Consider the following 24,808-nt stretch of genomic DNA (forward strand, 5'->3'; position numbering starts at 1 on the left):
TTTATACTGGGAGGAGGAGGATGTTTTTCCATTGTTTTTTGGGGAGAATTTTGGCTTGCAGACAAAAGTTATGCTTGGGGGGGAGCGTGCTGATTAGTGCTATTTTTTTTCAGGGGAAGGGATTTATGCTGAGACAGGATGCTCAAACATAGGGGGCTTGGTTTGTCATCTTCACCCTGGGAGCTGGATGACCTTGTCCTGACAACACACACAGGACAGTCAATAGATGTCCTCCTCCCCACACAGCACATAGTTGAGATCAGATTCCCTTTCAGACACAGCCTCAATCTGCAGTGTATAGCTGGCTGCTATGTTGCAGTTTTGACCCTGTCCTCTCCTCTTCTGACCCCTGTCCTCTACCCTTCTGACCTTCTGTACCCTGCCCTTCTGACCCCTGTCCTCCATCCTGCTGACCCCCACACACTGCCCTTCTGAGCACTGTCCTGTTGACCCCCTTCTTTCTGCCCAGCTGACCCCCTTTTTTCTGCCCTACTGCCCTATCTTCTGCCTTACTGCCCTGTCTTTGCCCTGATAACCCCCTCCACCCCACCCTGCTGACCCCTGTTATCTCGTCTGTTGACCCCTGTCCTTTGCCCTGCTTACCCCCTATCTTTTGCCCTACTGAACCCTTGTATACTGCCCCACTGATTCATGTACACTCTCCTGCTTATCTCCCTTCCTCTGCCCTGCTGACCCCTATCCTGTGCCCTACAGAACCCCTTGTATACTGCCCCACTGACTCTTGTACACTCTCCTGCTTATCTCCCATCCTCTGCCCTGCTGACCCTTATTTTTTGCCTTACTGACCGCCTGTAAACTGCCCCACTGACTCTTGTACCCTCTCCTGCTGACCTCTCATCCTCTGTCCTGCTAACCCCTGTAAACTTCCTTGATAACTTGCTGTAAACTGCCCTACAAACGAATGGCCTCTGTATTCTGCCCTACGAACTGCTTTCCCTCTCTCTCTGCCCTGCTGGCCCCCTGTACACTGCCCTACTGACTTCTATACACTGCCCTGTTGACCTTGCATGCCCTGCCCCCCTAATGTTTTTTGCTGCGCCCCCATATCAGACAGGCTAAATCCGGACCTGTTACCTGGCCCTCTGCACAAACAGCTTGGTATAGAATTTCGGAGATGAATGAAGTCGCAGACGTGCGGGAGTGATGTCATCTTTACCTGGCCAGCTCCAGGACATCACAGTGCTGGAGAGAAGGTGAGCATAGCTCCGCTTCAAGAATACATTTAGTACCCAAGCACACCTTCCAATGGACCTTAGTTTGTTGCACTGCGCTCCCAAAAAGAGGTGCAATGGGTTCCAATCAGAAACCTCTTTGATTAGTATGACTTCAGCCAGTCCATGTGTTGATCATCTGTAGTTGATGTGTGCAGCTCTTTTGTCTTTCCTCTGGTCGTTTCCCCTGGAGCAGCAGATGTTAAACCTGAACTGTCTGTGTCGGTGTGAGTTGTCGGTGCGAGTCACTTAGCTCTTCTTCTTGTTACTGGCCAGCTGTGACTTTCTTTACTTTAGAAATGATTTTATGAACAAGAAGCCTAATGAAAGTGACAGCCAAGCGTCAGATGTGATATGCTAGATATAATTTGGTCCTAATAAATACTGCACTGCCTACTTTCATTTACTGATATTTTGAATTCCAGAAGCAGAAGATGGTAGAGACTCACACTCAGGGGCGGACTGACAACTCATGGGGCCCCTGGGCAATAGGGCTCCTGTGTCCTTGCCCAAACTCAAAAAAGCCTATGAAAAAGTTACCAGGGGCATCTCATGGGGCCCCCTACTGACCCCGGGCCCTCAGGCAGTGCCCAAGTTTCCAAATGGTCAGTCCGCCCCTGCTCACACTGACCTCAAGGGGCATATTTCTAAAGTTGCAGGTGTATCTTCCTGGGGAATGTGTGTTACATTACAGTGACTGATTCACTTACATTGAATGTTTGGTGTGTGTATGAACGCGGCGTCCGACCCCTGCCGTTCTCACCAACTCGTGATCGAAGGACCAGCTGATCTCACACCGCACTGTCACTTGCATAACATGCCACTCTCAGCTGTGCCCCGCACAAAGATTTTCCAGCTCGCGGGACTACAATCTATGTGCTAGCAGACTGATTGTTACTGGGTCAGGTTAATTACGCAATTACCCTTCACACTGCTACCACCTCCTTTTTACAGAGAAGGAGGAAACTCACAAATCTTAGCAGTAACACTATTATGTTAGTATAAGCATCTGTAATACACACTGTCACCACAGACAGGGATGTTCAGAGGATTATTACGTACATATTAAATACTGTATTATAATAATAATATTAATACAGTAGCACTCTTCAAGAGACAGGGATTCTTTAGTTTGCATTAAAAGCTTTAGAGACAGTTTCAACACTTTTCAAAATAGGAATTTCTATTAAAAAGGTCAAAATGGTGCAATTAAAATATTTACAGAAAAAGATGTTAAAAAGACTTAAAGAGAACAATAAAACAACAGAGAAATAAAAGAAAGGAGTTCAGAAGGCAGAATACCTGCAATATCCTTGGTTTTAGCAAGTCCAATTGTCCGAACAAAAAGATTGCCTTGGCTCTCAAGTCCGGTAGATGTTTCCTGATTGATGTTATATGAGAGCTCCCTTTTCCAGTCATGTCAGTCTTTTTCTATGATATTAAAGGGGTGTCGCCTGACCAATCATGACCAACAAATGACCAATCATCCAGTTTGGGGATGGGTGCTAGGCGGTGACCAAGGTTATGACCAAGTCCCAACTGCAGTTTTATACTAATATTAATAACTTCCAGTTTGTACAGGTGGTATTCTAGCAACTGGCAGATTAATATTCAGAATTATATTTCAAACCCAAGGATACCAAACACAGTGTACCTTTGTCACCCAGGAGGGAAGAGACTGCTTTCTTCTCTCTCCTAGGTGCTAATATAGTCATGTAAGGCCTTGTTTGACTCACATTAAAATGATCTATCCAAATATATACCAAATATTAATGTGCCCAGTTCCTGCTGAACTTTATGAATTGTTACATGTGGAATGGACATTTTATGGCACGCTCTGTATTCCTAGAGCCCTAATGGCCTAACAGGTCATGCCTGACTGAGTTATTGTTTTACGATCAGGCAGAGGAAAGTGGTTTTCAAAGCAGACCTCTTGCACCAGACTAATTAGCGGTTTACAGCTCTGGAGCTTCATCTAGCTGTGTTTTATTTAAGATAAGAGGTCCTTTGGAAGTCCATTCAACTTACAGCTATAAATTCCATTTCAGGAGGGAGGAGAGACAAAGTGGCTGAGGCCTAACAAGATTGCTGTCATGTACTGCGTCCATGTCTCTATTGCGCACAATCATCACATATGTCACATCTGCTGATTCATAAATATGCCCTTTGCAGAGCACAGTTGGTGGTGATCAGCTACATTTCTAGCACACTGCAGTGGATTGGGCCCATCATGTTGGCAATGGAAAAGTAAAAAACTGGACTGGGCTGACACCGGGCTCAGGGTAGAAAACACCTTCAGTGCACCTATATGGTTTGTTAGACTTGCATTTGTGGGGAGTAAAAACACGTGATATTGCATCATTTGTAGGAAGGGAAGAAAGGAAGGAAGGGGATGGAGGAAGGAAGGAAGGAAGGAAAAAAAGGCACCACTGCTTGTAAGGAAAGCAAGCATCAAATACCAAGTGGAAAGAAGGAAAATATGGGGAGATGAAGATAGGAATGAAAGAATGAAGAAAGAAAGGAGGAGAGAAGGGTGGGTGAGAGGAAAATATAGGGTACCAACAGACAATGTATAAAAGTATAGAGAAAGGAGGAGAGACAAAGAAAGACACAAAGGTAAAGTGGAAGAAAACTTAAAATTCTGCTTTCAGAAACTTTCATCATGGAGAGTAAAGAATATCATGCAGTACATTAATTCACCAGCAGGGGGAGCAAGTGTAGTGTTTATAACCTTCTAACTGAAAAATAGAAATAGATTTCCACAAAGTAGTAAACCCTAAACTCAATGGTTTTTGGTTTGCCAAAGTACTGTCATACTTACCGACATCTTCATCTCAGTTCCCAAGTGACTGTCAGCCCTGCCCATGGCCAAGGCATATCAGGCCTTCTTTGCCATTAGTCCTGCCCCAGATTATGCCCACTTTCTGGTTGGTACTGCTACTAATTATGCAGGAGCCACCCTTTCACAGCTACAATCCCCTCAGTAATGTCCTTTCTTTGAGGCACTGTGCATGCTCATTAACTGAAAAGGAGTAATGCTGAGATCTCGGGATGCAGCCCGGCATACAGTATTGTCAAGGCATACACTTTAAAGAACAAGGGTACAATACATTTTAACCACTTGCCCTCCAGAGGATTTACCCCCCTTCCTTACCAGGCCATTTTTTGCAGTACGGTGCTGCGTTATGTTAACTGACAATTGTGCGGTCATGTAACGCTGCACCCAAATGAAATTTATGTCCTTTTTTTTTCCCCACAAATGGAGCTTTTTTTCAGTGGTATTTGATCGCCTGTGTGTTTTTTATTTTTTGTGCTATAAACAGAAAATTACTGACAATTTTGAGAAAAAAAAAATATTTTTGACTTTTGCTATTAAACATGTCCAGTAAAAAAAATTTTAAAAATGAAATTGCAGACGTTATAGCATTTACAAATGGTGGTATATATACTGGAATTGTTTTTTTTACTAGTAATGGCGGCGATCAGCAACTTACAGTGGGACTGCTGGACTGCGGCGGGCATTCTGACATTGGGGGGGGAACTGACTTGGTGTCACTGACATCCCCAGTGACACCAATACAGTGATTAGTGCTAATAAAAAGCACTGACACTGTACTAATGGCACTAAACAGGAAGGGATTAACATCTGGGGCGATCAAAGGGTTACTTTTGTGCTGTGTGCTGTTTTACTACTTGGGCTGTGTGTGTGCTTCGTTGTATGCACACTGCTGTGTATGGCTCTGCTATGCAGAACCAAACAAAGCAGTGTGCAGGAGCAGACAGGGGAGAGATCTGTATTGTTTATACACAGGTCTCTCCCCTGTCGGAGATATTTGGCGATCACCAGGTGCCAGCGAGTTATCACCGGCCAGGACTCGGTCATTGACAGTCGAGGCCGCGAATGGTGGCGTGGGTAAGGTGCGCGCCCCCTCCTCGGAACTGCAAAATCATATATATAATTTTATAAGAAAATGCTGGCTGCCGAGCAGGAGTTATAGTCGAGTGGCTCATCAGACTTAAAGTATAACTAAAGACAAAACTTTTTTTTTTTTAGTTTTGGGTAGACTGGAGAGGGATTAGAATGCCTGCCGGGTTTTGATTGCTGTCTGTGCCCCCGCTAAGGAGATTCACCCTCTCTATTTGTCCTGTTTATCATTGAAAGTGAAACTAAGAAAGTCCCTAATTTCTGGGTTGTCCCAAGAAAAGTAATGAAGGGGAAATCATCCAATGGAGACACTAGTTCTAATGACCTCGTGGTCCCCAAGGAATTCCTTTAATTTCCTCTCACTTCCTGTATGACTATGAGACAGGAAGTGAAGGGAAATCTCCGCAATGGGACACAGATGGCTAAAATAATCTGACGGGTTATAACCCTCCCTTGCTTTATCCAAAATCAAAAAAAAAAAGTTTTGCCTTTACAGTAGTTCTACTTTAAGCTGAACTCCAGGCACAAACACTTTCATTTCAATATATTTTTCAGTAGCCACAAGGTATGTAAGTCCACTTATGTGCACCTTATGCTCTTGAAAACCCAGATATTACCTTTAAAGTATTTTGTTGTACATTGCCTGTGCAGAGAGCAGAGAAGCCTAGCAGTTCCACCCTCCACAGGCTGCCTGCAGAAAACACAGCAGGAGGTGGATACAAGACCGGTCACCGTACACATGGAGAGTGAGCAGCAGTGACCAGCAGGGGTGGACTAACAACCTATGGGGGCTCCGGGAAATAGGAAATCATGGGTCCCCTGTGTCCTTGCCCACACTCAAACCACACCCAAAAAAGCCTATGAAAGGTACCAGGGGCATCTCATGGGGCCCACTACTGACCCCAGGCCCTCTGGCAGTGCCCGGGTGCTCGAATGGTCAGTCCGCCCCTGGTGACCAGTTTCTTTTTTTATTACAGGAAGCTCCTGCTCAGAGGCAGAAATGTCTGCACAGATCTAGAAAAAATACACAAGACTCACAAAGATTCAGGGAAGAATAAAACTTCTATGAAGATAATATTTGCTTATCCAGGAATTCGGCTTTGAATGCAGGACATGAATGCAGGACAAAGCAACAGGTTCACTTAAGCCGGCCATAGATGAATTGAATCTTAGTCAGTTCAGCAGGAACCAGCCAGTATTTCATCAATCTATGGGCATGCTGGCTGTACTAAGGTTGATCCATCGATCGACTTCAGTGCAACTAGGTGGTCAGATTTTTATGGGTGCAATTGCTGGCAGCGGCTATAGCTGCTAGCAGTAATTATTGTGTTTTGCCAGCTGGTAAGGCTCCCTCCTGGCATAACACAATAGACGTTTCCCCATCAACACTGTGTTGGTGGAGGAATCTAGCAGTTTTCTTTCCTGCAACCCATAGTTGCAGGAAGGAAAATTGCTTAATGTATGGCTGGCTTTAGTTGCCCTCTTTCCCAAGCATTCCTTTTCTCCCACAGCTCTGTTTGGCTCTATGCACACTGGCATAAAAAAACTCCAGTGCTCTTGGCAGAAAAAAAGTGCTAATTTTGAGCGGTTTTGTACTAGCGTTTAGCAGCATTTAGGAGTGTTTAGCGGTTTTTCCTGCCAGAAAAATGCTCTAAAAAAACAAAACAGAAAGGATTTTTTCTGCTTTGCTTAAAAAAAAATGCCTCTAAACTACATAATGCGCATAGTAACCTAGTATAACATTAGTTGCTTCTGCCGGCAAAACGCTAAACTCATCAAGGAGCAGCGTTTTTTTAAGCCAGTTTGCCTGGAGCCTACAGCTTTCAGACACAAGAAAAGATAGCCCTGTGTATGCCCAGAGACACTTCAGTTCATTTTCTTATGCCATCATAGACAGTTATTGGACATTCACGAAAGAGCTACGAGGGCTACGATTAAAAGAAGGGAGGAGACTGTATTAGAAAGTTGACTCTTCGTGGAATAGTAAAATTTTCTGTCAAGTTTAAAATAAAATTATTTATGGAAATGAAAAACACAGCAATTAATCATTGACATACTTTATTTTTCTGTGTTTTTACTTGTAGGGGACCACCCCCTAATGCAGAGGTCTCCAAACTATGGCCCGTGGGCCGGATGCGGCCCTTTGCCAGCTTTTAACCTGCCCTTGGGGCACTTTTCCTCTGAATGATACAAGGCTCTATTCCTCCCACTGATACCTACAATGGTGCACTATTTCTTCCACTGATACCAATGATGGGTTACTTCCACTAATTCCAATGATGGGGCAATACTCTTCCTTTTACTGACCACCAACCCTAAGGCCATATTTATTCTCATGGATCCTTGTCCTGGGACATTTTCTACCCTCACTGACCACAATCCGGCCACCCTAAAGTGAAGTACAGTAAACTGGCCATTTGAATGAAAAATTTGGAGACCCCTGCCCTAATGCATTGTGGCTGGCAGTCGCTTTAAAAAAGAACTAAACCTTCCTATTCTGTACAGGCAAGAAAGCTGTCATCTTAGGCTTGTTTGACCCACAGTTGCCTTGGTGCTGCACATGTGATGTGTTATGGCACCAGCCACTTGAAGGTTTTCCAGTTTGGCTGAGAGCAACAGCCATATGTGACAGTTCTCATTCACAGCTTGCCTTAAATGTAACTTTTTTGGGGGCAACAGTCAAGCCTGTGGGTTTAGTTCTGCTTAGGTGCTGGAGTCACATAGCCGGGGCGTTTTGCTTTGTATTCTTCCGCTGATAGGATGGCGCGGCAATGCATTGGTAGGCAGATTTTGGTCTCATTACACGGGCAAGGAGAATGTTTCATTTGGCCTCATTCGCTTGGCTGTACGGGGCCATGTATGATATAATTATTGCATATGTCTGGTAAGTCCCAAAGCTGCATACAGTCTTCCACAGAAATGAATAGCTATGAGCGGCTGTATGTGGGTATATGGTGGTAATGGCCTACACCCATGTAGAGCGTATGCATGTATTCCTTGAATTCAAAAAGTCTGCTTTCGAGAATCCTTCCGTATGCTATACATTGGTTTACACAAGTACTGGCATATACCTGTGCACTGCCATTCATGTCTATGGGCAGTTGTATGCAGCACTTGGACTTCTCAAGTGCAGAAATATGACCATATTTACATCATGCTTTTCCTCATATATGTCCGCGTGCATGAGGCCTTTGGATACAAAGACTGTGGCATATGCTGCATTGTGTGTGCACCACAACTGACAGTAGGAATTCTCTGAGTTTAAAATTTCATTTGTTCATGCATTTCCGGACTTATCGTCATCCTTAAAACGATCCTGTATTTTCATGTACAGATATTATCCTAAAAGTAAACATTTTCAACAACTGTGTTAAGTTCCCTTAAAGTGTGCTTTATTCTTCTTCCCATCAGTGATGGAACATCAACGAACCTCCCCCAGCACCAACATCTTCACCCCATCTTCTTCAGGATTCAACATCTTCAGCCATCTGGATTGGTTCAGCGGGATGACATAACTCCTGTGCAGCTGGCAAGCAGGAAGGTAAGATTCTTTTATTGCAGAAGAGACACAGTCTCCTCTTGAACCACTTTACCGCTTCCTGGTGGAATTTTAAATGGGCTTCAATGCCAGGAATCGGAGCAGCTTCTCTATCATGTGACTGCTGATATTGGCTCTCACAACAGACTCATGATCAGGAGCCTGATCTGCCACATGACCTGGTGTGCTCCCAGCTACGTCAGTGTGCTGGGAGCACACAGAACCCCAGGCTACCATTGGCCCATGGTAAAGTTCCGCTGTAAAGCTGGATTCTAGTCAGATGGAAAATGCTATTTAATTTTGCTACAGTATGTATTAAAGCCCAACTTGGGCCTGGGGTAGGGGGGCTTTATTAAAAATAAATTACACAGCTAACATAAATGATTTAATTTCTAGTTTGGGTAGTGTGAGAATAACAAAGCTAATTCTGAGACGTTTTTGTCTCCATAGGCTCTATGAAGGGCTGTAAAAATGCTGCTGGGAGTTTGAGGGGGACTGCTTGCAGTAGACAGAGTACACGGGGCAATATTTTAATTTTAATTATAGCTGCCCTTCCGAACCACGAGACAAGCCCCTTATGCCATTTTTGGAGCTCCCGGATATCTCGAGGGAGAGGTAGAGTTTAACTCATATAGGCCTGGTGGGTGGGCGGGTTGGCAGCTGGACCCCTAAGTCAGCCTTGACAGTTATGGCAGGGAGACATATAATGCAAAGGACATAGAAAAGTTAATCTGTAGATTGGATAGTGTGCTGTAGTGGGCAAAGTAATTTAGTAGATTAGGGATGGTGAGTTGTGGGTCTGAGAGGAAAAGCAAAATGTTGTCTGCGAACACTGCTATTTTAAAGGCAAATTTGTCTTTAATATTTTTTGCATCAAAATTGAACAGAACAAAACATGAGCAATAATAATATATATAAGTAAATGAACATAAAAATTGCACAGATGTAGCAATGAGCCATGGGGATGAGTGAAAATGTTTCCATACAACTGCAAATGGAAGGATCAATAACACAAAGTACAGAATTATGAAAAAGCGCAATTTCCAGGGGGCATCTGCGGGCGAGATGTATGAAACAAAATGAGAGAACTCCGTACAGCTACATAAATAAATCTGAGCTGAGAAAGAAGAGGAAAAGAGTAAAAAAAAGAAAAATGGGGGAAAAAGAATAAAGAGGAGAGAAAAAGGAAAAACCAGTTTTAGAGGCAGTGAAAGGTAAATAAAGAGAGGGTCGGAAGACTGTAATGGAAAAAAGCAGAACCAAGGCAGCTCTGCATAAGTATGCAACGGGGTGACCCCACCACCAGCACCTGGGCGCGGTCCACAGGGCCAAGTTGGTGTGCAATCCAAAATGTAAATGAATGAATCGGGGGAGCAAGGTTCAACTCCCCCAGTGCACAGCAGAGGAACACATATCTCAGTGAGTCGAAGAGGAGGAGAAATGGAACGCTGCTATCTTATATGTTTGTTCAGAAACGGTAATTCCTTTAATGTTAGGGTTAGCTCGGATTTGCCTTACTAGGGGCTCAGTTCTGTCTCTCCAATCTAAGCATTGAAAGTGTGATCTCTATAACCTACAGTTGTGATGAGATAACGATAACTCCAATCTTAGTTGAATAACACAGGCAGTGACTCTATGTAGAGAACACTGGGGTGGTAGGTGCTGCTTGATCTGAGCGCTCCCCGCCTTGCTTTGCCTCAGGACGATTGTTTGTGAGCGTAGTAGAGTTGTGCGAATATTGATGAAGAGCTTGCGCATGGTTATCAATGTCACACTCTATACATTTGATGATCGCTTTACAGTCCTTTGCAAAGTGCTCTGTGGAGGCACAGCATTTGTAGCAAACCCCAAATTTCTTCAAAAGTTCCTTACGTTCCTGGAGGGTTTTCTTTCTGAAGCCGATACATTTCTTAAGTGGATGTGGTGTGTTATGTATTGGATATTGCCGATTTTGGTCCTCAATTCTCTTGTTTTGATCACTCTTTTCAAGAACTGTAGCAGGTGCAGGTAGAACATTAGTCCTTTTCACTAACTCTGGACCTCTATGGTCTCTGTGTGACATACATGTGTTTGTAGGTCTTGGAGAGAGTGTACTGAGAAGATTACAATCCCCATAGGAGAAACTTAGGTCATTCTTAGTGTCTGCAATTCTTTTGATGAACTTGCAGAAGTAGGAAAAGGAGGAAAAGCAACTCTATGTTCTTCCTTATACTTTGATCCAAGAGCTGCCCATCTTTCTTGAATTCCATATGGAAGCTTGAGAACAATAGATTTGATGCCATGAGAGGTGTCAAGGTAACTGAGACCAGGTAAGTTGATGTCAGCCGTAGCAAGTTGAAGCTCTAATAGAACATCGCTGAGTTCCTGAAACTTTAGATTATCTCTAGCAGAAATCCTTGGGAAGCTTTGCAACCTTTTGAATAAAGCTTCTTCAATGGCCTTTGGGCTGCCAAAGGTATGTTCAAGTCTGCCCCAAGCAGCATTAAGGCCTGCAGCAGGGTTGTCAATATGAACTGCTTTGAGCCTCTTGATGAGTTCAGTGGACTGGGGACCTAGCCATCTGATGAGTAGATCTAATTCCTCTGTGGCATTGATGTCTAGGTCACTCATTGTGGCCTTAAAAGTGGATTTCCAGCCTCTGTAATTTTCAGGCTTGTCATCAAACTTGGTAAGGCCTGTCTTAATAAGTTTTCTGCGGAGCATGTATTTAGCAAACTGTGACAGGTCCGTGTTTTCAGATTTTGAGTGCATGACTGCAGGTGGAACATAGTTGGTTGTGACGGTTGGTGGACTTATGTGGAGTGATTTGGGAACATATGTTGCTGCTAAGGCATTCAATGCCCGAGCTGGCTTAAAGTCCATTGGCATGTTGGTTTGTAGAGTAGTGTGGTTGCTATAATGTACTCTGTTGGTGCCAAAGTATGATGGACGGTCTATTAAATACACAAGAGTGTCTGTGGCTAGCTGAGATGCTGCACTCTAATGTATTGGAGGATAAAAGGGCAAATCGCCTTGAGGTACAGTAGGTGCAGAGAAGAGATTTTGATTGAGTACTTTGGCTGCTGTGACAGGGAGTTGACATTCTGGAGTGGTGAGGAATCTGAGACATAAGATACAACTAAGTGTCTGGAACTGTTGTCTCATTTTCACTAGCGGCTTGTCCTAAGACCCTTAATCTTGCCATGGCTGTGGCATGCTCACATTGTTTGTTCCAAAACTTCATTTTCTTTTACTTTCTTATAATTTCACAGACAAGCCATGTGCTAATCCATAGAGATGCAGTGAATAAACTTGCAGTTGTAAGACATTCACATCAATAATTTGTCCTGACACTGATGAGTGTTATGCCGAGATATACTTGCAGACATGTACAGGTTTGTGTAGAGATGGCTGCACTCTGTTAGCTGCTATATCCAGTGTCCATATAACATCTTACTGTGTATCCAAAGCTAGCAAGGATCCTATGAAGACATTTCACTGATCTTTTGACTGTTCTGTCTCTCCAATCTAAGCATTGACAGTGTGATCTCTGTAATTTACAGTTGTGATGAGATAGCGATAACTCCAATCTTAGTTGAATAACACAGGCAGTGACTCGATCCAGACGACACCTTGTAGATCTTGTGAAGTCTATTCCATAAACTGAGAGAATCTTATGACAATGGACATCGGATAGGTCAAAAGATCATAATGTGATCTACTTCATGACATGAGGCTTGAAGCTGAAATGCGTTACTGGGAAAAAGGGAGGGCTATCTATACAGCATGAACTAAACCAAAGGAAAGGGAGGAGCAGAGACAAAATACAAAGAACACTTAAAGGCATATGACAGTCATGTGAAACATGACAGCCTCTAATGTGAGAACAAACAGGAGTGGGCATCCTTGTCTAGTACCATTTGATATGGAGAAGGCCGTTAACTCTAATTTGTGCAGTCGGAGCAGAATAGAGAGCTAGTGTAACGTTCCTGGTGGTGGAGCCTGACGTGTGGAGGTAGGCTTCTCTTACATCTCTGGCTTAGGAGTCCTGGTATTGATAGGAGCACCTGAGCACAGAGTGGGCTCGAGTGCCTGACTGGTATTCTGTTGCAGGATGCCGGAGAGCTGCACGAGGTTGGAGGATGAGCAGGTAGTGCATTGCTGTGGGCAGGCTGTGTTTGCTGAAAGGCAGGCTGGCTTTGCTGATAAGCAGGATGTGTGTTTGCTGTGGAGCAGGCTGTGCGTTGCCGATGAGCAGGCTGTGCGTTGCTGTCGAGCAGGCTGTGCCAAAGGAAGACCGTCATGGCAAGTGACACAAGTCAGCTGGTTCAGATGCTGAGAGCAGGGTCAGGCAGTCTGGGTTGGCAACTGAAAAGCAGATCAAGGTATAACACTGCAGTCAGAAATGTCAAGATCAGGCCAGGGTTGGCAACGGTAGGCAGATAGCTGTATAAGAAGGAGCAGGCAGAGAAGAAAACCAAGGACAAGCCAGGGGTTGGTACAGGCAGTGTTATTATTATTATACAGTATTTATAAAGCGCCAATAGTTCGCTCAGCGCTGTACATTACAAAAGGGAGACAGAACATGTGACAGAACAATACCAATACAATGCAAAACATGAGGGGATCAAGGGCCCTGCTCTTTCGAGCTTACAATCTAGGAGTTCAGGCAAGGTCAGGGAAGATCAAGTCGGTAACAGAGATGTAATACAGGAACAGGTTTCATGTTCTTCAGGGAACGTAATAGACCAAGTGGCAAGGACCCCAGGCTATGGTGCAGTTTAAATAGCTGCCTGGTGTTTGTGCATGCTCGCACACTTGGCCGCGCTCCCATTCTCACACGTGCGTGCTTTCATGCATGCGCACCCGTGAAATGGCCGTCAACAACTGTTCTGCGCACTGAAATGTATCTTCCCTGACAGCTAGGATGAAGATGAGCATTTTATTCTGGATGCCAATCTTTTCCAGTACTGCTCTGATGTAATCCCAGGCCACCCTGTCAAACGCTTTCTCCGCATTCAAGGAATAGGAAAAACCCATGTTGTTTGGAAGAGGTCAGCCAGTGATGTAGATTTAGGGCTTTAGGGTGAGAATATCTGCAAAACTCTTTTAATAAGCCATCAGGGCCTGGGCTTTTCCCTGTCTTTAGTTGTTTGAGGGCAAGGGTCAATTCTTCTGTCATGAGCGCTTGGACTACGTTTCCCAGATCAGTCTGCTCAAGGGTTTTGGGCTGTATTGGGGAAAAGAAGTCAGCCATGAGCTTTCGACGAGAGGCTGGGTCTTTCAAAGGCTGAGAATCTGTCTACAGACCTGTGTAATACTGCACAAATTGTGTGGCAATATCATTTATGGAAGCTAGGAGGCGTCCATCAGAAAACTTGATGTGACGAATTGAAGTAGTATGTTTGGGCAATATATGTTACATAGTTATCGTACATAGTTAGTCTGGCTGAAAAAAGACAAAAGTCCATCCAGTTCAACCATTAAAAAAAAAAAAAAAAAAAAAAGAAGTTATAAGGTGAATAGCTCTACACCGAGTTCACTATATGAACCACTGATGTATTTATACATGTTGATCATATCCCCCCTTAATCTCCTCTTCTCAAGAGAGAATACATTCAGTTCCTCTAATCTTTCCTCATAGCTTAGCTCCTCCATACCTCTTATCAGTTTAGTTGCCCTTCTCTGTACTTTCTCAAGTTCCCCAAATGTTCTTTTTGCGAATTGGTGCCCAAAACTGAACTGCATATTCCAGATGAGGTGTTACTAATGATTTGTACAGGGGTAAAATGATCTCTCTCTGGAGTCTACAGTGAGGAACAGAAGTATTTGAACACCCTGCGATTTTGCAAGTTCTCCCACTTAGAAATCATGGAGGGGTCTGAAATTCACATTGTAGGTGCATTCCCACTTTGAGAGACAGAATTAAAAAAAGAACAGGAAATCACATTGTATGATTTTTAAAGAATTTATTTGTCTTGCACTGCTGAACATAAGTGTTTGAACGCCTAAGAAACAGCAAGAATTCTGGCTCTCAAAGACCTGTTACTGTGCCTTTAAAAAATCCACCTCTACTCCACTCATTAATCTAACTTAGTAGCACCTGTCTGAGCTCTTTAAAGACACCAGTCCACACCACAGTCAGTCAGACACCAACTACTACCATGGGCAAGACCAAAGAGCTGTCAAAAGACACCAGAGACAAAATTGTGGACCTGCACAAGGCTGGTAAGGGCTACGGGGCAATTGCCAAGCAGCTTGGTGAAAATAGATCAACTGTTGGAGCAATTGTTAGAAAATGGAAGAGGCTAAAGACGACTGTCAGTCTCCCTGGGACTGGGGCTCCATGCAAGGTCTTACCTCCTGGGGTATCACTGATGATAAGAAAGGTGAGGAATCAGCCCAGAACTACAAGGGAGGAGCTGGTGAGTGACATGAAGAGAGCTGGGACCACAGTTTGAAAGGTCACTGTAGGTAGAACACTACGCTGTCATGGTTTCAAATCATGCATTGCACGGAAGGTTCCCCTGCTCAAGTCAGCACATGTCCAGGCCCGTCTGAAGTTTGTCAGTGACCATCTGAATGATCCAGAGGAGGCATGGGAGAAAGTGGTCAGATGAGACCAAAGTAGAACTTTTTGGTCTAAACTTCACTCGTCCATGTTTGGAGGAAAAAGAAGGATGAGTTGCATCCCAAGAACACCATCCCTACTGTGAAGCATGGGGGTGGTAACATCATGCTTTAGGTGTGCTTTTCTGCGAAGGGGGCAGGGCGACTGCAATGTATTAAGGAGAGGATGAATGGGGCCATTTATTGTGAGATTTTGAGCAATAACCTCCTTCCCTCAGTCAGAGCATTGAAGATGGGTCGTGGCTGGGTCTTCCAACATGACAACGACCCGAAGCACACAGCCAGGATAACCAAGGAGTGGCCCGTAAGAAGCATATCAAGGTTCTGGAATGACCTAGCCAGTATCCAGACCTAAATCCAATAGAACATCTTTGGAGGTAGCTGAAACTCCACGTTGCTCAGCGACAGCCCCGAAACCTGACAGATCTAGAGGAGATCTGTGTGGAGGAGTGGGCCAAAATCCCTGTCGCAGTGTGTGCAAACCTGGTCAAGAACTACAGGAAACGTTTGACCTCTGTAATTGCAAACAAAGGCTTCTGTACCAAATGTTAACACTGATTTTCTCAGGTGTTCAAATACTTATGTTTAGCAGTGCAAGACAAATTCTTTAAAAATCATACAAAGTGATTTCCTGAATTTGTTTTAAATTCTGTCTCTGGGAATGCACCTACAATGTGAATTTTAGACCCCTCCATGATTTCTAAGTGCGAAAACTTGCAAAATCGCAGGGTTTTCAAATACTTCTCTTCCTCACTGTATACCTCTTTTAATACAAGAGAGGATTTTGCTCGCTTTAGAGCCACAGCTTGGCATTGCATGCCATTATTAAGCTTGTGATTTACCAGAACTCCCAGATCCTTCTCCACCATTGATTCCCCCAGTTGTACCCCCCCTAATATGTATGATGCATGCATATTCATAACCTTACATTTATTAACATTAAACCTCATTTGCCACATAGTTGCCCAATTAAACAGATCATTGAGGTCAGCTTGTAAGTTGAAGACATGCTGTAAGGACGTTATTCCACTCACAGCTTGGTGTCATCTGCAAAACATGGTGTCATGTTTGCTAGGGTAATTGGTCTATAATAAAGGGTACCTTTTAGGAAGAGATGCCAAACGTTCTCATCTGCCAAGGTTTCGGTAATCGTTAGAGGAATGTGCTTGGAGCTGAGGATGGAAACCCCTTTGGTTTTAGCTGGGTTATTAGTGGCACGATGTGCTAAGGGGTAGTGGTGATTAGTTAACTTAGGGATGTGATCAGTGCGAAAATGTGTTTCTTGGATAAACACTACGTCAGCCTGTTGTTTGCGCATCAACAGTAGGAGCTGTGATTTTTTTTTTACAGGGACATTGAGCCCTTGTGCATTTAGTGTTATTAATGTAAGGGTTCTAGATATAGTCAGCTGGTGATGTGAGCGCATCGTAGTTGAGTGTCAGGTATCTGGGAAGAGAATCAGCAGGGATGGTGCAGTCGTGTTTTGGGAGAACGATAGGCACTCATTTGTGGGGCAGCAACGAGAGAGGGTGGGGGGGGGAGACTTCTCTGCAATGAGGGAGAGGGAAGAAGGGGTAGATGGGACACCGGTCATGGGGAGATGAAGAGGGGATGGGGGGGAGCTAATCTAGGGAGTCATTGGTATGGATAGAATAAAGGGAGAAGAAGGTGTAATGCAGATGCAGGGATGAACCAGGTAGACTGCCCTTGTGTATTCCAGGACGTTCTGGAGGGATTCTGTAGGCAAGGAGAAATAGTGTACTAGGTGTTTTGAAAGCATAAATTCAGCGCAGTGCGGTGATGTGACCTTAGGGTACGCTGTTTATGCAGCAGCGGCTGAGTGGAAGGGATTCTAGAGTAAGGAGGGGTCCCTGTCAAGTGAGATTAAAGAAAAGGGTGAAGTAGCCAATGTCATATGTGGATGACTATTATAAAATTCTATTTCAATTCAATCTTTCAGTAAATTAATTTAAAATGGTTGTAAACTTCAGACATCATATATGAACAAAACATGTCCCTCTGTAGTGCATACTAGTCTCAAATAAGCACACTAAATATAACTTCTGTCTACTGCATTATTTATGTCTGATTAATGAGGTTACATTCTGTAAAGTGTTTTGTTATATCTGATGAGTTACAAATACCTATTGATCTTGGTGGAATTCTTGTGATCTGATAACTTCCTATGTCCTCTACCTGTACTGACTGTTATCAGTTATATTGTTCTCTAAGAACATCAGATCCAAATCCATCTATGTTATGGCTAATAGAAAACGGGCAGGGTTTCCTAGTCCTTTCTTGTTTATGTTGTCCCGCTTTAGAAGAGTGAGTGACTGTTGTTATCCTAGGACAAGAAGTGAAAATAAAGGGAGAATAGCTTGAAAAAAGAAAACTAATGCAGCCATGACATCTAGGAAAAGGTAAAGTACAATATATTTCATTTTTATTTTGAGGCTTAGATATGCTTTAAACGGGACCTGTAAGAATAGGACCTGCCATTGCTGACTGTATTTACGTAAGGCCTTGGGGCTGTCATCTCCATCCTTACTGATCTATGAACAAACTAAAGCAGTAGTAAATTTGCAAGAAAAAACCTGGACCCCCTGCAGGTTTGTCATAAAGTGCTAGTATCCACCGCATATTAGCACATTATGACAGACATACCTTTCAAATGGAGCCCTCCAGCAATGCACCGTCACCGCTGCTAGGCTTCCATCTTCACTCTGTCTTCCTTCCAGGTTCACAGGCTCCAGTCATTTGAACATTCTGTGTGTCCTGAATGCAGACAGTAACCGCACATGTGCATATTATGACATCGGATATGGTCAATGTCAGTATCTCTTCAATGGTGCACATTTATTGATTGTACCTACAGGTAATATTACGCCTTATTGTAAGCTTACCTGTAGGTACAAGTTAGAAAGCAGATTCCCACCACCTTAATTGATCAAATCGTTACCATCAAATAATTTTTACATGAGAAACTTTTTTAATGCAATGCAACATTTTATTTTAAATGGAACGTACTGCATGATATTTGCAAAATATTGTCTGAAATGAAAATGTATTCCCACAGACTTCATTGTAAATTATTTTGCTCTGTATCTTGTTAGATTGAAACAGCTTGGCATATGTACACAAATGGTCAGTGTAATATGAGTTAGGTTGGGTGCACGCAGGCAATTTTTGGTATAGTGTTCATTGTCCAGATTGCCCTATGATTAATCCCTAGCCACTGTGACACATAGGGGACAAAGGCGTGTAGCATGTAGTAGCTATTAATCTTTAATCATCATCACTAATTCATTAGCACATTGCTCCAGGTAAATGCAATCGAACGTTATTACACACAACTGTATGAGTAGTGATCACTAGTGATTAATGGCAGGGTATTAGGCGATCATCACTTTTGTAAAAATCATCTATGTGTGCCTGGCTTTAAGTCCCTAAACCTGCCAATCAAATAGGCAAAATTTTATTCATTACAAGCTAATGTAAAAATTACCCTGGTGGATCTACTGGAGACTTGTGGTATGTGTCTTTTTCTGTATCATGGTATGAAACAGGCATTGTTTGCTATAATGAGTACCCTAAGAGCCTATACAAGGGAATACAATACCAGCTAAACAGGTCTATTCTCTGCCTGTATTTCTGAAAGACTGGACCATTTACACCATGGGGAGTTTTCTTGGTGATTATTTCTTTTCATTCTTCTCAATAACCTACAAATCTTTTGCTTAGTAGCCTGATTTCTATATGGCCTCAGCAGTAGTAAAGCAAACATAGGAAGAGATTATAAAAAAATGGATTAAAGATGAGCTCGATTCTCACTTGAAAAACTGTAGCTGCTGACTTTTTAAAAACAGCCACTCACCTGTCCTACGATCTAGCGGTGGTGTATTCACACCAGCCGGGTTCACCTGCCATCTTCTCTCCCCGGCATCTTAAGTGTGGGCACCCAGCTGCGACAGCTTTGGCTCCTCAGCCGGGTGTCCACTGCACATGCACGATTGTGAATGGTCCTGTAGTCTTCTAGGACCTGTCACGTGTCCCAAAAGACTATGGGGGGTTGGAGGACAACTTCCGCTTCTGATCACCTAGGTGGTAGAAATGGAAGTGGGTACCTGTCAAAATTGGATACTCTCTTCCCAAAGGTGCCAGTTCCTCACAGGGAGCAGGGGATGAGTCCTTAAAGCAGAACTTCCCGTTTTTAGGTGAAGCACTGCTTTATGACCTCGTTCACAGCAGATGTGCTTAAAAATTGATGGGAAAAGCATTTAATTTTAATTAAAACTGTCTTGAGACAAACATGGAGGCTGCTGTGGTGTCCATGCCTGATTGCCGGACCCACCCAATACATTGATGGTTCACTGATTTGGAAGAACCATCATCGGAGATCTCTACAGAGCCACAGTTTGCATTGCCAGGAAGTCTATACCATTATATTTCCTCACACCAGCCACATCTCTGTCAGAGCTGAAAACTAGTTGGTGCATAAGTGAGTAGTGAGGTAAGTAAGGACCTCCCAAGCTTTCCCTGCGTCATGTGACTACAGAGCCTAGGGTAAAATAAAGAGATCCTCACTCTGTGGCAGGTTCCACACTGGTGTTAGACTCTGACAGGGATGGCTGGAACTACCCAAGGTCTGCAGCAGCAGCAGAAGCACCTACTATTCGCTTACTCCTAGGTAGACCAAGTAAGAAGGCATCTCTTCCCAGACCAGCAATATAACCTGGGAATTATCCCCACTGACCGTCACCCCTCTACTGGCCACTAATGTAAGCGAGGCACCCCTCTACTGACCACTGATTTAATTGTGGTCACAAACAGTACAGAGAGCATGTAATGGGTGGAGCTATTCTTGTCCACCTTCAACATACTCTGTACTGCTCATCCACCTCCAATACTTCAATATACTTTTCCTCCTGACTTCTTCCAGCATCCCATTCACAGTTCCTCTCCCCCATTTCCAGGACTCTTCTACGCTGCTCCTCTTGTCCGCCACCAGCACCCCCTGTACTGCTCTTCTACCACATTTCTAGTACTCTTCATGAAATACTCCCTTCCTCCACCTACACCCCTCCTTTTCATTCTCTTGCAGTTTTGCCCTCTGTGCCATGTCTGTTCTTTGTAAGCATCCTTTCCCCCAGATATGCACTTCTCTACCTGCTTTGGTGTCCTGCCAGGGAGCAAGCAACATGCCAACCACAGAAAGGTTTGCTTGACAGAAAAAAACCCCATAAATAATAACATAAAAAAATAAAATAAAAATATAAAAAAAAGTTTAAAAAATTATAATTTTTGGTTATAAACTAATTTGGGTTATTTTTTTTACTAAAAAGATAACTGAATACATTTTGGCCAAGATTTATGAAAAAAGATTATTTATTTGCAAAATTTTATAAGAATAACACTTTTTTCAAAATGTTTGGACTTTTTGATTTATATAGCAAAAAAAAATTTGGGGATTTGTCAGTTGCAAAATAACAGAAGAGCCAGGTGTCACTGCTTGCTAGTCATGTAGTATGTGATGTCATTATCTTTCTCTGCTGCAATGTGAACTATACAAAGATCTTCATGTGCCTGAAGTCTCATAATTCTGGCCAAACACATACAGTTGTTTTTTTTTTTGTTCAGCCTATGGGCTGAATCAAAAAAATCCAATGAATTCCTCCATCCAAGTTATAGAGGGCAAATGCACTAATCCTTTGCTGCGGCCGTGGTATTTTGACAGCCACAAGGGTACAATGGTCCAGCTATCCTGGACCTGAACTTGTGGAAAAAAAACCAGACTCTTGATAGTCTCATTATTTTAATTTATTGTTTTTATTTTTTATTTTGTTTACAAAATTATGAAAAAAATGTGAGTAAATAAAACAACAGTACTCAAATACACAAAAAGGGAAGAACACTGTGTAGAGCAAAGAAACACCTCTCCGTTCCGTTCTTGTCTGTGGGAGGACTTGACATCCTTGTCTACAATGCAGAACCACTGTTTCTCCATTGTGTGTGCTGCTGTTAAAGGCGCCATGACAAAACAACCACATACAGCAAGCAAAAAGCCTGTGGGAGCAAGATATAACATAAAGTGATTGTAAAGGTTATGTGTTTTTTTAAATTACACAGGTCATACTTTCCTGCTCTGTGCAATGGTTTTGAACAGAGCAATCCGAACCTCCTCTTCTGGGGTCTCCTGCTGGTGCGGTTTGCGCCTTCTCCTCTCCATCTGCAAACTGCTTGCTATGGGGCCAAACAAGCAGGCTCATTCCTGGGACGGCTGTGTAAGTCTATAGACAGATATAGCGTGGCTCAGCCCTTCACCCCACTCCCTTCTCTTGGTATTTAAATGAGAACAGCAGGAACCAGCATTTCCAGCTTCTGCTGAGTCTCCTGTACGAAGAGAGAGAGCAGAGAGGAGCTGCTGCAGAGGGCACAGCACTGGACCGAGATTGGTCTCAGGTAAGTAAGTATTTTAAGGGGTGGGGGGAGGCTAAGACACAAGAAGGTTTTTTCCTTAATGCAGAGAATACATTAAGGTAAAAACCTTTTTGAGTTTAGAACCATTTTAAGTATTTCTCGATTCTACTTAACCTCCCTGGCGGTATTCCCGAGTGTAGCTCGGGGTAAAGTTTCAGTACCACAAGCGGTAACCCCGAGCTACACTCGGGCTTGCCATGCGGCGCTACTCCACGATCCCTCGATCACTTACCTTGTCCTGCGCTCCCACGATGTCCCTCCTGCAGTGTCCCCGGCAATGTAATCTGGCGGATGCCGGCATCTGTCATCTGGCTTCTGTCCCCTGCGAGCGTCGGAACGTACAGGGGACAGAACGGCGGGAAATTTGAAAATGACAAAAAGCGACATTCACTAAAATCACTACAATCACATTGTAAAACATTCCTGTATCAAAGCATTTCACATATATTTTGTCCCTAGTGCTTTGTCCTGTGCCCTTCCTGCATTTTTACTGTTCTTTCTGCCTGGAAACTGAGAAACGTCCATGGCATCCAAAAAGCGTCCCTTTAGGTCAAAATCGGTTTTAAACCAGCTAGAGAACAGCGATAGTAAATCAGAACCACTTGCAGAATTGAGTGATAATGATTCGTGGGGAAATTCGTCATCAGACATTGAAAAAGATTTTGCGACTTTGCTCAGCGATGTGTGAACTTGGCGCTATATTTCAAATTTCAGTGTTTTTGGTTTGATTATATTATTGAATTAAATTTATTATATTATTATTTTTACGATTATTTATTAAATTATAATTTATGATTTCGTGTTTCAAGTTTTATCCTACCCGGGACGTTTAATAGACTCTTGTTCGGACAGATTTCAGTGAGTTATTCCTAAAAATTACAGGCCTACAATAAAAAAATACATATTTCCATGCAAAAAAATGTACCGCTTTGAGCATAGAAATATGGACATAATCAGACCGCTAAGGAGGTTAATCCCTACAACTAAACAAGGAATTAAATCTTGCTTTTTGAGTGAAGGGCTAATGATACTAATATTTTACTGGAGTTTAGATTTTAGTAAACTAAGCTATCTTTAAGTCAGTCAAGACTTGCAGCTTCACAGTTGACTGCCCACTACGCATGCATAAGCCAGGCCTCGCTATCTGATTCGTCCCGCAACCTCCTGTGACATCTCCCAGAAGGTTGCAGGTGGGGGGGTCTGAACTTCCGTTGCGATCACCTAGACGTTCATAGCAGAAGTGGGAACGGGTACCTGTCACCATGTGATAGAGAACGGGGGGTGGGGGGGGCAGAACTTCTGTTGTTGGTTGAAGTTTCCCTTTAAATACACCAAAAACAACAACCTATTAAAATAAAAAAAAAGTATGAAAAGCTAAATTGGGAGCTACCACTTTGGCAAAGTGTTGCTAATATCAAAATTGGAAATTTTTCCAAAATCACTTAGCTGATCCCTACTGGCAGTATACATGGATGTTGTAACTAGTCTAAAGCTGGCCATACACTGATCAAAATGTGTCTGTTCCAGTGTGTTGTCCTCCCCGCTTTACAGAAGATAACTATCTAAAAGATTTCTGTCGAAGGGACATATTGGAAAATGTTTGGACTATCAGCAGCTGCAGCCAGTTAACTACAGCAACTGCTCAGTGTATTCTGACAGCAACAGGGGATGTTGTTAAAACAGTGTCTCAGCAGGGAGATTCCTCCATGTACCTCATGTGGATGCAAGAATCTGTTCATCAGGGCAAACAAAAAACTAATGTAAAAGGAAAAAAACTGTATGGCCAGTTTAGGTAATCCAGTTTACTGGTTGATGCAGCAGAGCTGTGTGTAGTAAATGCTATAAGGCCAGCAAGCTCTTCTGGCTGTGGTCAGGGTAGACATCAGTGATACTTATGAAATCGTATAATGCTGAGCTGTTGTACCTTCAATTCCATACCTTCAGCATTCTGTGACCTTCACATTTGATGTGATGTGCAATAGTATACAAGAAAACCAGTAAATAATCTCTATAACAACTTGTGTAATACTATAGACTACTACAGTGATACGTGAAATAAAAAGTGCTCTAAAACACCTCTCACTTTGGTGTTAATAGAAAATGCCAGTGACCATAAACAATACTGAAATAAAAGAAAATAAATAGAACCAAATGAATAATAAAACCAAATGAAAAGTAACATGTGAAGTCTCTCTTTAAATGCATGGAGGTTGGAGGATTCGTCCAGTGGAGGTACCCCGATGCATTAACCTTTATAGGTCTATGTATATCTCCATGAAGGTGAGAGTTCTGTGAGCACTGAGGTGGCATGATTTATGTATATTGCAAGCCACAGTGGAGCTCTATTATGGATGGTGATGGTTCCTGAATCACAAAAGAAGTCTTGTGTTGTTGATATATAAACTTTCCAGGCAAATAAGGAGGGACTTCACACCTCAATGTTCATTGGGTTTTATTTTTCATTTGGTTAGAAGCCCGTCTCACTACCTGCCCCCTGGATCCTGTCCCCTCACAACTACTACGATCACCCTCTTCTTCCATCCTATGCTCCCTCAACCACATCTTCAATCTTTCCCTCTCTACTGGTGCCTTCCCCTCCCCTCTAAAGCATGCGCACATCTCTCCCTGGACCCCACCGACATGAACAACTTAAGACCCATCTCCTTGCTGCCATTTGCCTCTAAACTCCTAGAACGCTTAGTCTACAATCGCCTGAGTTCCCACCTCACCGACAACAACCTTCTTGACCCTTTACAGTCTGGCTTCCGCTCACTCCACTCCACTGAAACTGCCCTAGTAAAATTCACTAATGATCTACTAACAGCTAAAACCAATGGCCACTACTCCGTACTCTTACTACTTGACCTCTCTGCGGCTTTTGATACGGTTGACCATCCCCTCCGTCTCAAAAAACTCCACTCTCTTGGTCTCAGAGACTCTGCTCTCTGCTGGTTCTCCTCCTACCTATCGCAGCGTTCCTTCAACGTTACCTATAACGCTGCCTCCTCCTCTTCACTCCCTCTTTCT

At 43.3% G+C, this 24,808-nt stretch overlaps 1 protein-coding gene across 2 annotated transcripts in view; it reads left to right on the plus strand.

Annotated features, from left to right (window-relative positions):
* The first annotated feature begins 8,558 nt into the window (after nt 1–8,558).
* Nucleotides 8,559–24,808, plus strand: part of LOC149468374 (uncharacterized) — a 53,218-nt gene continuing 36,968 nt past the window's right edge. The window contains exons 1-2 of one of the 2 annotated variants that reach the window (XR_016311728.1): nt 8,559–8,698; nt 17,653–17,724. The gene's annotated coding sequence lies outside the window, so the exon portion shown is untranslated. The remainder of the gene's footprint in view (nt 8,699–17,652; nt 17,725–24,808) is intronic. The other variant, XR_016311729.1, reaches the window with a different exon arrangement.

This window comes from Staurois parvus, unplaced genomic scaffold (assembly GCF_062004578.1).
Source record: "Staurois parvus isolate SC_StPar_1 unplaced genomic scaffold, SC_StPar_1.0 ptg000088l, whole genome shotgun sequence".
Classification (NCBI taxonomy): Eukaryota; Metazoa; Chordata; class Amphibia; order Anura; family Ranidae; genus Staurois; species Staurois parvus.